Raw genomic sequence first — 13889 nt, forward strand, 5'->3', positions numbered from 1 at the left:
ACCTTGAGTGATATAATTTGAAATAAGGGTTCCTAAGTATTTACATAGAGTGTCTCCAAGAACTCCTTCTCCCGTTCATGATTATACCCCATTATTGTGGCATCTACATCCGTTGTAGATGTGAAAATTAACATCTGTCAATAACGTATATAATGTACACTATTTGTAATCGCCACAGATTACTTACTTACTGCTAAGGTGAAAGGAGGTCACCAGCATGATTGCCATCTTATTTCCCACTTGTAATCTCAAATAAAACTAATTTGAACCTAGAAACCATGGTTTGGTAAGCATCCTCTTGGTACACTTGTTTAACCGGTTCTTCTGTACACAAATGTTTTTATACTGTAACAGAGTTGCCCTGTTTCTTGGCTCTCTGAGAGGATCCTCCTTCCCCAACCATTACAATGAAATATCCACACCCATTGATGGTACAGACGCACCATTTTGATCACAGATTAGTTATCACCAAAGAGCACCTCCTGAATTTGTCACATCTGTTTTAAAATTAAACCATATATTTGCAGATTCCACAAAACTTGTTTTAGTGAGTATAGTGAGATCAGCTGGCAGGGAGCCTTGGGACTGTTTGAACCTATACTGTGTCAAAGTCAGACAGGACTCACAGATTTGTCAGACCGCTCTGTTTATTTCAGCAAAGCTTTGCTAAAATGCATCCAGAAAATGTGAGCACCATACAAGGTTCAAACCCCTTGATTTATACAGTCAAAAGGCCAAGTTAACAGGATCAAAAGAGGGGCAAAACTTCACATTATCAGTGTGGTTAAGTATCTTCATTTCAATATCAAGCACACAGCAATTTCCTGTTCATATCTCCCTGATTATCTGGAATTGCTTTCTGCCTAACACCTAATGTTCCTTTTCCTGTTAAACTCAGGCCCATCTGGCTAGCACCTTGATCTGCATACCTACAATCAATATTAACATACTTTTCTTCTTCCTCTTAAAAGACAAACAGAATTCCTTCAACTTATTCAATTATTACAGCACAATTCATCTTTCTCTTACAGTATAATTCTTTCTACTTTCACAACTGGCTAGGTTGAACCCTTCTCTGCCTAAGTGGTCTCCAACCTTTTTACACCCAAGATCACTTTTTAAGTCTCAGAAAAGGCAAAGATCTACTGCCCCGCCCCTTCCTTGAAGCCCCGCCTACATTACATGAGGAAATCTAATGTAAATGTACTGCGCAGGTGCGCAGTTCAGAGAGGGCTCAAGAGCTACTCTTGGAGCCCCTGAGATCTACTGGTAGGTCGCGATCTACTGGTTGGTGACCCAGGGCCTAAGGGATCATATATCAACTGGAGAGGGTGGGAGTCCAGTGCATTGACAATCCTGACACTGACATATTCCCTATTCTGGGCCAAGATATTGCCCAGAGCCAGATATTGGAGTACTGCCCCTTCTGAAAGCTCCCCAGCACCAGGAGAATTATCACCATCCAAATGTAAGTATTTTATGACTCTTTAGGTGAACAGAATAGCACAGAGAGAGAAGGAGGCACCAGAGAATCAGACAAAAAATCAAACAGTAATGACTAAACATCTTTTTCCTTTTCAGTTATACTATTTGACTCTTCTGGTGTTGTCATTTCACTAGTTCTTCTATTTGGCGACCTAGCCAGGACACAAATTTCTAATGGAAAAAACTGACAGGAAAGAAGATATTTAGGGGAAAAAATCATCCACATTTTCCTTATACTCTGTTAAAGAAGGAGCAACACCTTTTTTCTTTTATTTCATTTGCAGGTCACCTGCAAACAGGACTCCTCTTCATAGAATCATAGAGCTAGAAGAGACCTCAGGAGGTCATAAGTCCTACCCAAGGAAGGACCAATCCCAACTAAATCAACCCAGCCAGGGCTTTGTCAAGCCAAGACTTAATAACCTCTAGGGATGGAGATTCCACCACATCCCTAGGTAACCCTTTCCAGTGCTTCACCACCTTCCTAGTGAGACCCTCTTCCATCCTGATGGATGATCAAGCTGACTTAAAAATTGATATGGCCCCAGGGCTTTCAGGTGAGTGACACTTCCTGCTTGCCTCTGTTCAATAATCCTGATAGATCCTTATCCAGGTTGGAGGTTTTGTTTGTTTTGTTCCTTTTTTTATAGTCATCGGGTTTGCCAGGGAAGGAGTTGGGTTAAAAATGGGACAAAACCTTCAGGATTTGGCATAATATATTTTCTGGATGCAAGCAAAATTAATGAATTTTAATCAGTGCTGTGAATAATATTTGTATGTACGTGTGTATAATAGAAACACTTTATCCTTATGTAGCACCTTTCATTTGAACATCTCAAAGCAGATTATGAATGCTAATTAACACAATGCTCCTACAGTGACATAGGTATTGTCATGTATTATGTCAGTATTTGCAGAAGGATAAACTGAGGTAAAAAACACATACTTGCCCAAAGTGAAGACCACATCCTACTGCTGCTGGCAGAGCCAAGAATAGAAGTAAGGAGTCCTGACTCCCAATCACCTGTTGTGACTATTGGACACACTGCCTCCCTCCTTCCTTTATTTAATTCTACCAGGTAAGGCCCATGGTTGACGGGGGCAAAGTCATTTTGTGTAGATTATACTTAAAAGGAAAGTTCAAGAAATTAAATATATGTAGTAGAATTTTTTTATTAATGTGCTTGCACAAGGGAAGTAAAAGAACAGTTTGAATTTTGCAGGATTTCAACTTCAAACATTATTCATTTTATTGAATAATTACCATACATTGTAAATTTGAACCAAAAACTCCTAAAGCTTCCATTACTCTTTCCATAACTATTTTGAAATATTTTGTGATTTGTAACAGTAAAAATTGTCTTTGCACTAAAATGACTGTTGAAAAGTCACTCACCATATTCTGGTGTAAAAAGTAGTGCATTCAGTTAATTTAAGTGGCAGGATTGTTTATGCAGATTTGGTATCTGTAGGTTATTGCAAAATATGACATTATTTTTCACGAACAAACCCATAAACAAACTCTTCAAAATATATAATAGATTATCTACTTCATATGACCATAATAATTAGCAGTGAGGCTGCAACTCTAGCTACAAGGATTCATACTAGCTAGAGATGCCCAAAGGGAGCATCTCCCATTTACAAAAACTAAATAATAGAGCAGAACAGCTTTCGACAAGACTCTGGAATGTCAAAAGGAAACAAATTAATTCTTAACTATGCTAATATTACTAGGCAATGTTCAGAAACATTGGGCTTTTAACATGGAATACATTATACAGCCTCAATAAAAATGTCTGACATGAGTGAATTTCTGCTTTAATTATATTTCTCTCTTTTATTTTCTTTGTTTTACTGTTGCTTGTACATATACCCACACCACAGATTTTTGCTTCAGGCTTCCTAGGTTTAAAAAGAAGGCAGTAAGCACCTATAACTGGAATTAGCACTTTTTGTTGAGACACTAGTAGAAGTCTTTGTCCCATGTATTCTAGGATGTCCCCGGGAGGAACACCTTTTCCTGCAAACCTTAGAAGCTATAGTACTCCTGGGCTACATCTACACTACATGCTTCTTGCTCAAGAAGCCTTTTGCACAAGAGTTTTTGTGCAAAAACTTCTTGCACAAGAGCACGTCCACACCTCAAAGAACATCGCAAAAGCCATGTGCTTTTGCGCAAGAGAGCGTCCACACTGCATGGACGCTCTTGCGCAAGAAAGTTCTGATGGCCATTCACAGAATGGCCATCAGAGCACCTGTGCTTCTTCCCATGGGGTTTCTTGTGCAAGAAACCTCTCTGGAGTATCCACACTTGCCTTTTTGTGCAATAAATGTAGCGCAAAAAGGAGTTATGCCTCATAAAAGGAGGTTTACCTACACCAGCAAAAGCCCTCTCTCCTGCCGTTTAACTGTTGATTTACTTGCACAAAAGCGCATTTGAGGTGTGGACACTCCATGGGTTTTTGCGCAAAAACCCTAAAGTGTAGACGTAGCCCTAAAATATATCACTACTGTGAACTTTTCCAACTCCCTAAGAATCTTCTTGCATCTGTAATCATTGTTATATCTGTGCAGAGAGTCATAAAATCAGAGGGGTCTCACATGTGCACAAGAGTCTGACATGCATATCCAACTGCACAACTGAAGACTACAGCCCTGACTATGAAAATTTATGCAAGTATTCCCTCAGTGGGACTTAGTCTTCTTTGGAAAAAGCAAACATGTCAAAGAAAGACACTAAAAATATGAGAATGTGTATGCTTCCCAGCACACATCTCCTGTTACACAATCTTTTCCATGCAAATTCAAGATATGAGCAGCAACTAGTGGCTGTTGTTTCAGTGGGGTTGAATGACCTATATAATAAAGAGGCAATGTTTATCCAGAGATGGTAAAAGCACCTTCACTTATGCCTCCTTTGTCCCAGCACACTGCAGACTGTCCATGAACATAGCAATTGGTTCAGATACAAGAGATCTCTATTATGCATAGCACAGATGTAGTGACAGGTGATGGCATCAGCACAGGCAGGCAGACAGACAGCACAATTGTAAAATAAGTGGATAATAGGAACGCAGCTCAGGATCCCAGGAGAGAGAGAGAGAACTCATGATTACTGAGATGTACTGGAGAGGAAATGTTTACCTGACTTTGAAGGTTATAGTAGATTAAAACAGAATAGGGAGGTCTTAGTGCACTAACCAAGGAAGATGGGGAGCACTATTTACACAAGCCGTGGTGTGGGAGGTCTCTCTCTAATTTTTAGCAGAGGAGAAGAAAGCTGCTTTCTCCCTATTCCCTTTATTTTAACATCTTCCTGACATGTCAGTGCTTATGGATAGGCACCATTGTTGTATATCATTTCTAAGAGTGGCACATAATGTATCTTATACATGCCTTTTAGCACTGGAATAATTCCCTCTGATGCACATGCTGTTAAAAATGCAGTATGCAGATTTAATTCAATTACAAAAATTGGGAACACCGTCAAACAGAAATCCGGTCCATAGCAGATATGACACTTTCAGACACTGTTCATGCAGACATTGTTCCCCTCGCCTCAGTTAGGTTTGCACAATAAACAGGACACATGCCAGTGCACCGAAGTTCCAGTAGAGGCAGAATGTCAGTATGGTACCGCTGTCACAAAATAATCATATTATGCTTGTCACTAATCCATATATATAGTCTCCCAAGGAATAAAGACCACCAACACCAATACATGCTCCAAGTCTATGTTCAAAGTGAAAAGAATGCAAGCTAAATTTGGTTTAGGCAGCTTTAACTTGTGTTTTTTTCTTTCTTCTCTTTTTAATGCTGCTGTTGGAGATAAGTATATTCAGGGCTCAGTCTAAAGTCAGTTAAATCAGTGTAAGTCTTTCTGTTGACCTCACTATGGGCTTTGAATTAGTTCCTGGAGGAAGGGATTTGATCCTAACCAAAGCATCTTCTTGGAGAGAGTGACAGGGTTGGCATACCCCACACTAGCCCATAAAGGCTAAAACCCATATTCCGGACAGTAGGGGTGTGTCTGCAAATCAGGGCTTAACTTGAAATAAGCTACATAAATTGTGTTACTGTAACCCACACACGTAAGCTATGTCTAGACTACAGCCTTTTTCCGCAAAAGCTTATGCCAATGAAGCACTGAGTAGAATATCGCCACGCTTCATTTGCATAATTAATTAGCGGCCATTTTTGCGCAAGAGGCTTTTGCGCAAAAAGGAGCTGTGTAGACAGATCCTTTTTGAACAAAAACCTCCTCTTGGGCAAGAGCCGTTCTTCCTAAAAAAATGAGGAACAACGACTCTTGCACAAGAGGGGGGTTTTGCACAAAAAGGAGCCATCTACACAGCTCCTTTTTGTGCAAAAGCCTCTTGCACAAAAACAGCTGCTAATTAATTATGTAAATAAAGCACAGCAATATTCTACTCCATGCTTCATTTGCATAAACTTTTGTGGAAAAAGGCTGCAGTCTAGATGTAGCCCTAGTGTGGTTCACTGTCCCATGCAATGGCACTTAGACCACAGCAATCGATAAGAACAAGAAACCTCTACAACATGGGTTGAAAACTAGCTGGCTTTTAGCTCAGGGGGTAGAGACTCCTGTGCTAAGCTCCAGAAGTCCCAGAATCAAATCTGCCTGGTGGCAGTTACACTACATCAATTGCGTATCTTATTTCAAAATAGCTTATTTCGAAATTGGGAGCGTCTACACAGCATTTATTTTGAAATAGAGCACTCTTCCTCCGACTTCCCTTACTCCTCGTACAATGAGGGTGACAGGAGTCGGAGTAAGAAGTCCTCCAGCTTGACAGTATTTCAACATTATTTCAAAATAACTGCTTGCTGTGTAGATGCAGACTAAGTTATTTTGAAATAAGGTTGCTGTGTAGACGTACTCCAGAAGTCCCACCCTTAAGCCAGACTGAGCATGATGCTATAGCAGTATAAAGGGAGCAAGCCCAGACCATTCTGATGGTAGAGACAAAGAAACTAGGCTGGTAGCTCCTGCTGAGGCCTCAATACTGCCCCAGCCTGCAGAGGCCGGTGGCTCCAAGACCCATATTTGACACCTGTGACTGACTGATGGAGCTCCAGAAGCGACCGGTGATGCAGACACTGAAGCCTCATGGACTGCCTCACCAGAGATAATGGTAGGAAGTGGCTCAGGGAAGGTGACAGAGTGGTATCTCCTCACCTGGTAAGCTCAGTGTGTTTTTGTGGGATTCCCTGCTGAGCCAGTGTCAGATCGCTCCAACACTGCTAGCGCCCTGAGTTGGGGTCTGGTGGAGGTGGGCCTGGGCCCCCCTACCTGGCTTTCTAGTGGCCCCTTAGGTATTAGCTACTAGGCCAGCTGCCCTGTACCAAAAGATCATTCTATTGACTCTAGTTACTAGGTCATGCATGCTTTCTTTGAAAGGACTGCACGTAATTTGCACCCATGTGCCACATGAGACTTTGGGCCCAAACTGTATAGACGTTTGCCAGACTTCATAAAGCTACTGATGGACCAGAATTTCTTTCATATTCCTGAATTTTTACTTGTTCAAATGTCCAGAATATAGATTAGAAATTCCTGATTACATTAACCTAGAGAAAGAGTGGAATCAAATTCTGTGTTCATATTTTGGAAGAATATTTCTCATTAAAGAGCAAACACACTCTCTTGCTTATATCCAGCAAGTATTGGTGGACAGCAGTTTAAACCCAAAATGGGAGTCCCGGGATCCAATTTAATGTATATTCTATTTGAAACATTATGAAGTTATCTAGGACTCATCTCCTAGGATAGCAATACACTTGCTGCATTGCCAGGAATAAACACATAACATCCCTGCCTTCAGTGTTTACTCTGTTCCATTTAAAATGCTAATAATCTCTGTTTAAATTCCAGCATATTGAAACTCAGTTCATATTACTTACAGGTTATCTGAATTTGTATACAACTGAGGACAGTCATTCATTGGCCTATTTGTCCTTCAAATTCTGAAACATGCAAACGAATAATTAAAAATGTCTTAACATTGCTAAGTAGATTATAACTTGAGGGACTTCCTGCTGTTGAAGTAACATGTCATTGTATCTAGGGCTTAATAAACTCCATAGGTCTGATCTTGCAAGCACTCTGTGACCAGAATTTCTACTGCAGTCAGTGGCTGTTTACCCTAGTCCTTTTGGAAAAAGAAAAAAATCCCATTGTTACCACTTCAGTTCAGCTCTATCAGCAGTAGCAATGCTAGAAGGACTAGAGTAGTCAAGGCTCCCTAGTTTTTCCCATATCATGTACCCTTTTTTTTAGCAAGTTGCTGGGAATATGAAACATGCTTGACCACCTAACAAATCTCTGTGATTGGATTCAGAGGCTTGACTTCTTTCCTAGCAAGCAGAGAACTAATTCGCTGCTTAGGTTTTGTCTTCACAGCTAAAAAGCTAAAAATAATTACAGTGAGCTATCTACCACCAGATTCCTATTTCCCTGTAAGGGTACATCTACACTGCACCCTTATTTCGAGATAACTAGTGTTATTTCAAAATAGCAATGTGAGCATCTACACAGCCATTCCGTTATTTCAAAATAATTTTGAAATAGCAGGAGGCTTATTCCGAAATCTGTAAACGTCATTCTATAAAGAATAATTCCTATTCCAAAATAGCTATTTTGAAATAAGGAGCATGTAAATGCTCTACTACTGCTATTTCAAAATACCCCCTCACGAGGGCCATTCTAAGTTATTCCTCCCCAGTGCCTCCTGGAGCTCTAAATTGAGGTAGCACGTCTACATTAGGGAAGCCTGCCTTGGACTAATTTTGAGGCTTCCCTGCAGTGTTGACGTGCTATTTTGAAATAAGCTATTTCGGAGTAACTATTCTGGAATACCTTATTTGAAAATAGCCATGCAATGTAGACGTTCCCTAAAAGCCTGATGGAGACAAACTCCTCTGATGTAACTAGGTGAAATCAACACTCTATCCTGTGGTTGACCTTGCCTACTTTATCTCACAATAAAACTAAAGTGCCCTGTCTTTACTAGAATTTTACAGTGAGATAACTAACATAAATTACTTATCCAGCAAAAAAAAAAACACACACTTTTTTCGTCTAGTAGCGAAAGCAATGCTTTACATGCCTCTCACAGGTGTACAATGCTGATTAAGAGACAAGAGTGGAGAATGAAAGGACAGTGAAGTTTCCAGAAGAACCAGTTTCTCTACAAGAACAGCTAATTGGTAAGCAGAAGAAGAAAATGCAAATTTCCACATAGGGTGTTTATATAGAGAGTTGGTTAGATATTTGTTACATATGTAGCTCTCTTTTCTGTTCATGAATCATTTGTGAACCAATCCAGTTTGTGAATAATATATTTTAAAGACTTATGGAGGGCTGCTGAAAATGTAAATATTGTTAGAGGTGACACAAAAAGTAGGGAATTTGATTTATTTATGGTGTTCGCTGGTTATTTCATCTTATTATATAAATGGGGTTACTGTTTCTTTTGTGATTTTATTATCTTTTTTTGAACATTTGTCAATGTGCCTGGAATGCTCACATGAATGCCTTTTGTTTATTAACTCTAAATAAATATTTGTCAAGTTGTTCATTGGGAGAAAATTATTTGCAGACTACTAATTTTGAGTACTTATGAGGTCACAAACAAAGAATTGTTTCTGTTCCATGGCCGGATGGCTGGAACATTTTTAATAGCAGAATAATACATTATAATAGTAAATGTAAATAAACATTTGAGTAAAATATTTTGGAAACATTCAGGATTTGTGAATAGCTTCATAAAGACTCAGCAGCTACTCAAATAATTAGGAACAACAAGTAATGTGACTGCATAAATAACAGCAAAACAAACATACCACTCTTACTTGTGAAGACATGCAAAAATCACTTATTTATTACTAGAAGATTTACCTGGCATTGCTTGGGTCCTTAACTCAATTAACTTTTGTTTTTCTTCACGCAGATCATTGCTTTGAGATTGTGCAGTGGATGAGGGATTCAATATGCAGGTTGCTCTGGGAAGAGAGGACTACCCCAGCCCTCTCTCACTGCAGTGGGTGAGAAGTGCCTCTCCATGGTTGCTGCAGCTCCAGAGGATAAAGCCAGGAGAGGGGTACATGTCCCCTGGCTGAAGGACAGAAACATACACAAATGGACAAACCCTCTCAAATATAGAAATGTAGCCATGTTAGTCTGGTGTAGCTGAAACAAAAAACAGGACTATGTAGCACTTTAAAGACTAACAAGATGGTTTATTAGGTGATGAGCTTTCGTGGGCCAGACCCACTTCCTCAGCTCAAATAGTGGAAGAAAATTGTCACGACCATATATACCAAAGGATACAATTTTAAAAAATGAACACATATGAAAAGGACAAATCAAATGCTTTCGCTTTCTCTACCCCTGCTGGCCCAATGACATTGTCCTGGTCCCTATCTCTGGCCCTTTGCTGCCCCCCTGTGGCCATTCTACACTATAACTGTCCTGCTAGCAGAACCCTCCCTTTACATTTTATGAGAAACAATTGCATTCCAGGCACATCCCATTGTCGTGGCACAACCAAACACTACCTTGCTTTAAGTTATGAAAAGAGGAAACTGTATACTAAATTTGGTGATCCTAGCTGTTTTCTTGCTTATTTTTCATATTCTGTTTAACCATTTGGTTTTCTTGTTCAATACAAACATTTAGCTTGCAGATGGAGTCTTTGCTACCATACCTTCAGATTTCGCAATTAGCCCCAATCTTGAAAACACATATTTAACATGAGTAGCATCATTTATTTCCAACGGGACTGCTCACAATAGTAAAACCAAATACATGTATATGCGTTTGAAGGTTCAGGGCCTTTATTTGTATCTTTCTCCTGACCAAAATCCCAGTGATTTCATTAGGACCAGGTTTAGACTCAGACTTGATAGAGTGATTTTAATATCTGTGTGGCTTCTTACATATTTTTCATCAGTGTCATTGCTGCTGCCACCATAGTTGTAGGGATAAGGTTGATCAGCTAAGTGCAGCAGAGGGAATAAAAATTACTTTTATCTAATGAAGGTACTCTGTAAAAATACAGATTTAAAAAATGTATAATTTAGGTGTCAAAAGGATATATTTTTAAAACAAAATGTGAAAATCATATTATACTTCTGGCAATAAACACTTAAATGTGTATGGCACGTTCCTTTGCTACTGATTTTAAATTAACAATAAGGTCAAGATCTACCAGGTATGTTTAGCATTATAAAAGGCGCAATTCTAACCAATATACGTGTTGTGGAGGTTAGACATTGGCTGTGGTATATAGAGACCACAAGTCAAATTTTAGACCTAATTTGACATTGAGTCTATCAACCTTTTATTTTCCAAATATCAAACTTTTGTCAAAATAATGAATTACAGTCTGAAAGAAGATTTAAGCTTAATATATAAAAGATAATAAAATACTGTATAATGAGGAAAAAAATTACTCTCCTCATTCCTGAATATGGTTTGCTCTGTAATTTTCATATAAATGACTTTCCTGACTTCTGCCAGTCTGGCACACATTGTACTAGAAGATGTGATGCACATGTGCATCTAAGGCTGTTAAATAAAAAGAATAAGGATCAGAGCTGATCAAAAAAGTAAAATATAATTTTTGTGAAACCAAAAAACCCTCATTTTTATAACAAAAAACTATAACCATTTGGATAATGTTTCTGAAATACAAGTTTTAAGAAAAAAAAGGAAAAAGGGTGCAATTTTTAGCAACAAAGAAAAATGTTGACAGTGCATGATAAATTTGGCTTTTGAAAATGGGCTTTTTTATTAAACAGCTTTTTGTTGATCCAGTTCTATTTGAGTCTTTGATCATGTAATTGTATTGTAATGTGTGCTGCATAGTTTAATTTGGGCAGTCCCTGGCATTTTAGTACCAAGAGCTTAATTTTTTACTAACTGTAATTTTTTGTTTGAAATTTCCTAGGTTTAAAAACAAAAAGACAGTAAGCATATATAATTAGAATTTTTTGTCCAGACACTGGTAAAATGTGCTGTCCCCTCTATTGTAGAAGATTCCCAAGAGACTGTTCCCCTGCAAAAATTAGAAACTACGATATTCCTAAATGTCACTACTATGAACCTACGACTCCTACATCGCTACTATGAACCTTACCAAGTCCCTAAGAATCTTACTGCTTCTGCAACTATTATTTCTGTATAGAGTGTCATAAAATCAGAGGGGCTTCACATGTGCATAAGAATCTGACATGCACGTCCAATTGCAAGATTGAAAACAACAGCCCAAATCTTAGGAAAATATATGAAAGTATTCCCTCAGTGGACTAAATTGGACTTGCATGCAAAAAAAATAAACTTGTTTGTCATTGTTTGTAGGATTGGGGCATAGTGGGTATCAGAAAAACAGGCAATTATTTTAAAGGATTACTTTTAAATGTTCGTTGTTTAAAAAAGTTAATAAAGATTTCACTTGTTATATAGAAAAATCAGTTATTGAAGAGTTATTGCCAAAGCAAGTGCCCAACCTGCGGCTTCCCTGAAGCATAGCCAATACCCGGGTTAGGTGAGACAGAATGAATTTCTCTTACAATCTACACATAGCTCATGCCCAAGGTGGGGTTATGCTTTGTGTTAACCTTTCCCATTTTTTCCTAATTTTTAAAAATTGATCGCTGTTTAATAAATTGTATTTGCTTGAACTATGTAATGCTCAGTAGATCAGGAGAATGTCGAGAGTGAAGAGAGAACCTCAGAGTGGGAACATGTTAGCCCCTATCCTAAGTGGCTGTGACACGAGTGGGGGTCAAGCCTAGGGTTGTCAATTTTGGTAGAATGTATTCCTGGAGGTTTCATCACTCGATTTAGCCTTTAATTAAAGATTAATCTTTAATTACTGGAGGCTTCAGGACAATCCTGGAGGGTTTGCAACCTCAGGCTATGTCTAGACTGCCAAGAAAAGTCGGAAAAAGATACCAAAAAAATTCACTTTTTTCCTGAAAGAGGCTTTTCCAAAATTTGGCCCATCTACACGGGGCCAAATTTCAGAAAAAAGTCCTTTTTCGGAACATCCCTTATTCCTCTCTCCGAGAGGAATACAGAGATGCCGAAAAAACACATCCGCTTTTTCAGGAACTATTCCAAAATAGCGGACATGTTCCTTGGATATGGCAGAGCTTTTCCAGGATACATCCGGTATCCCAGAAAAGCTCTGAAGTCTAGACATAGCCTAAGTCAAGCCCCCAGGAATCCTGGGTCCAGCCCTGTTGGGGGTTACAAGGATTCTGTCCCACAGGAACAGTACTGTATTTGTAATGGTATCATTGGGTTGCGCCAATAGTCAGAACAGTCCTTGACCCAGCCCAACCCATTTATGCTGCAACCAAGGCCCTGACAGCCTGCTGTGGGGTAGCCGAGGGCTCCTCTCCACCCCTTGACTCTGCTTACCAGTTCCTCTTCTCTTGCCCCTGGCAGGACCCCAGTGCAGATCTGGCTCCAGGTGGTTTCTGCTGCCCAACATCTTTGGGTGCTCACTTGCCTCCCTAGAGATGAGCTGCCCAAGACCAGTGCTCAAGACCAGTGCAGAAGCTGGGCCCAGCTCAACCATTGGGGGAGAGGAACAGTGCAGGGCACTTGGCTGGGCCCCTCCAAAGTGGTGGAGTGGTGGGAAAAGCAGTGAGGAGTAGGGAAGAGCTGTATGTGTTGGGGTGCCAGATATTGGGGGTACCATGATGGGTGCTGGGCAGTTGTGGGATTATGAGGTCACACTGAGCAGGGATGGTAGTGTGCAGAGCACTGTGCATTTTTGGTGGAGGGGAGTGTCTGTGTGTGGGGTGCTGGGCATAGGGAGTCCAGGAGTATTGGGATGGGGAGCTATGTGATATGGCGTGGGTCTGCCCTTGAGGGGAAGAGACACGCTGGCAGCACATGGCCAAGGGAGTCAATGTGCATCTGGCAACTGCTGCCTTGTAAACAATGCCCTCACCCTGGGGTGGATGGAGCGGGGCACTCTGCTATGCTATACACCTTCCCGACTCCTTGCTCTGTGGACTGACCTGTTTAGGACATTGCCTCCATGGGGGCCCACAAATATGTTTGGTGCTGGGATCACACAAGGTTAATCCAGCCTTGCACAGAAGAGTAGAAGGGGAATCCCCAGGATCAGGTAGGCTCTGGATAAAAGGAAAGGGAGTGAAGACTCAGATCCTTTCTTTAGCCGATTCCACCACGATAGTGTATAAGCCAGGAAAGTTCCCCACAATAGAGGGACCATTGCCCTGCTTACAAATGCAATTAAGGTTTTCTGCTATATGTAGGCCTTACACTACTGGCACCCAGAGGTGGAGTGCTGAGCCTTCGTATTTTTCATACTATTTGTTGGAGAATTTACCTTTCT

General features: G+C 40.1%; 1 long non-coding RNA gene across 1 annotated transcript; it reads left to right on the forward strand.

Moving 5' to 3' along the window:
- The first annotated feature begins 1510 nt into the window (after positions 1 to 1510).
- Positions 1511 to 11958, forward strand: LOC102461942 (uncharacterized). Its single transcript, XR_001368127.4, has 4 exons — positions 1511 to 2042; positions 2394 to 2564; positions 8628 to 8718; positions 9462 to 11958. It is a non-coding gene; the product is annotated as an uncharacterized LOC102461942 (long non-coding RNA).
- Positions 11959 to 13889: the final 1931 nt, after the last annotated feature.

The sequence above is a fragment of the Pelodiscus sinensis genome, chromosome 1, assembly GCF_052426305.1.
Source record: "Pelodiscus sinensis isolate ZL-2025 chromosome 1, ASM5242630v1, whole genome shotgun sequence".
NCBI classification, from domain to species: Eukaryota; Metazoa; Chordata; order Testudines; family Trionychidae; genus Pelodiscus; species Pelodiscus sinensis.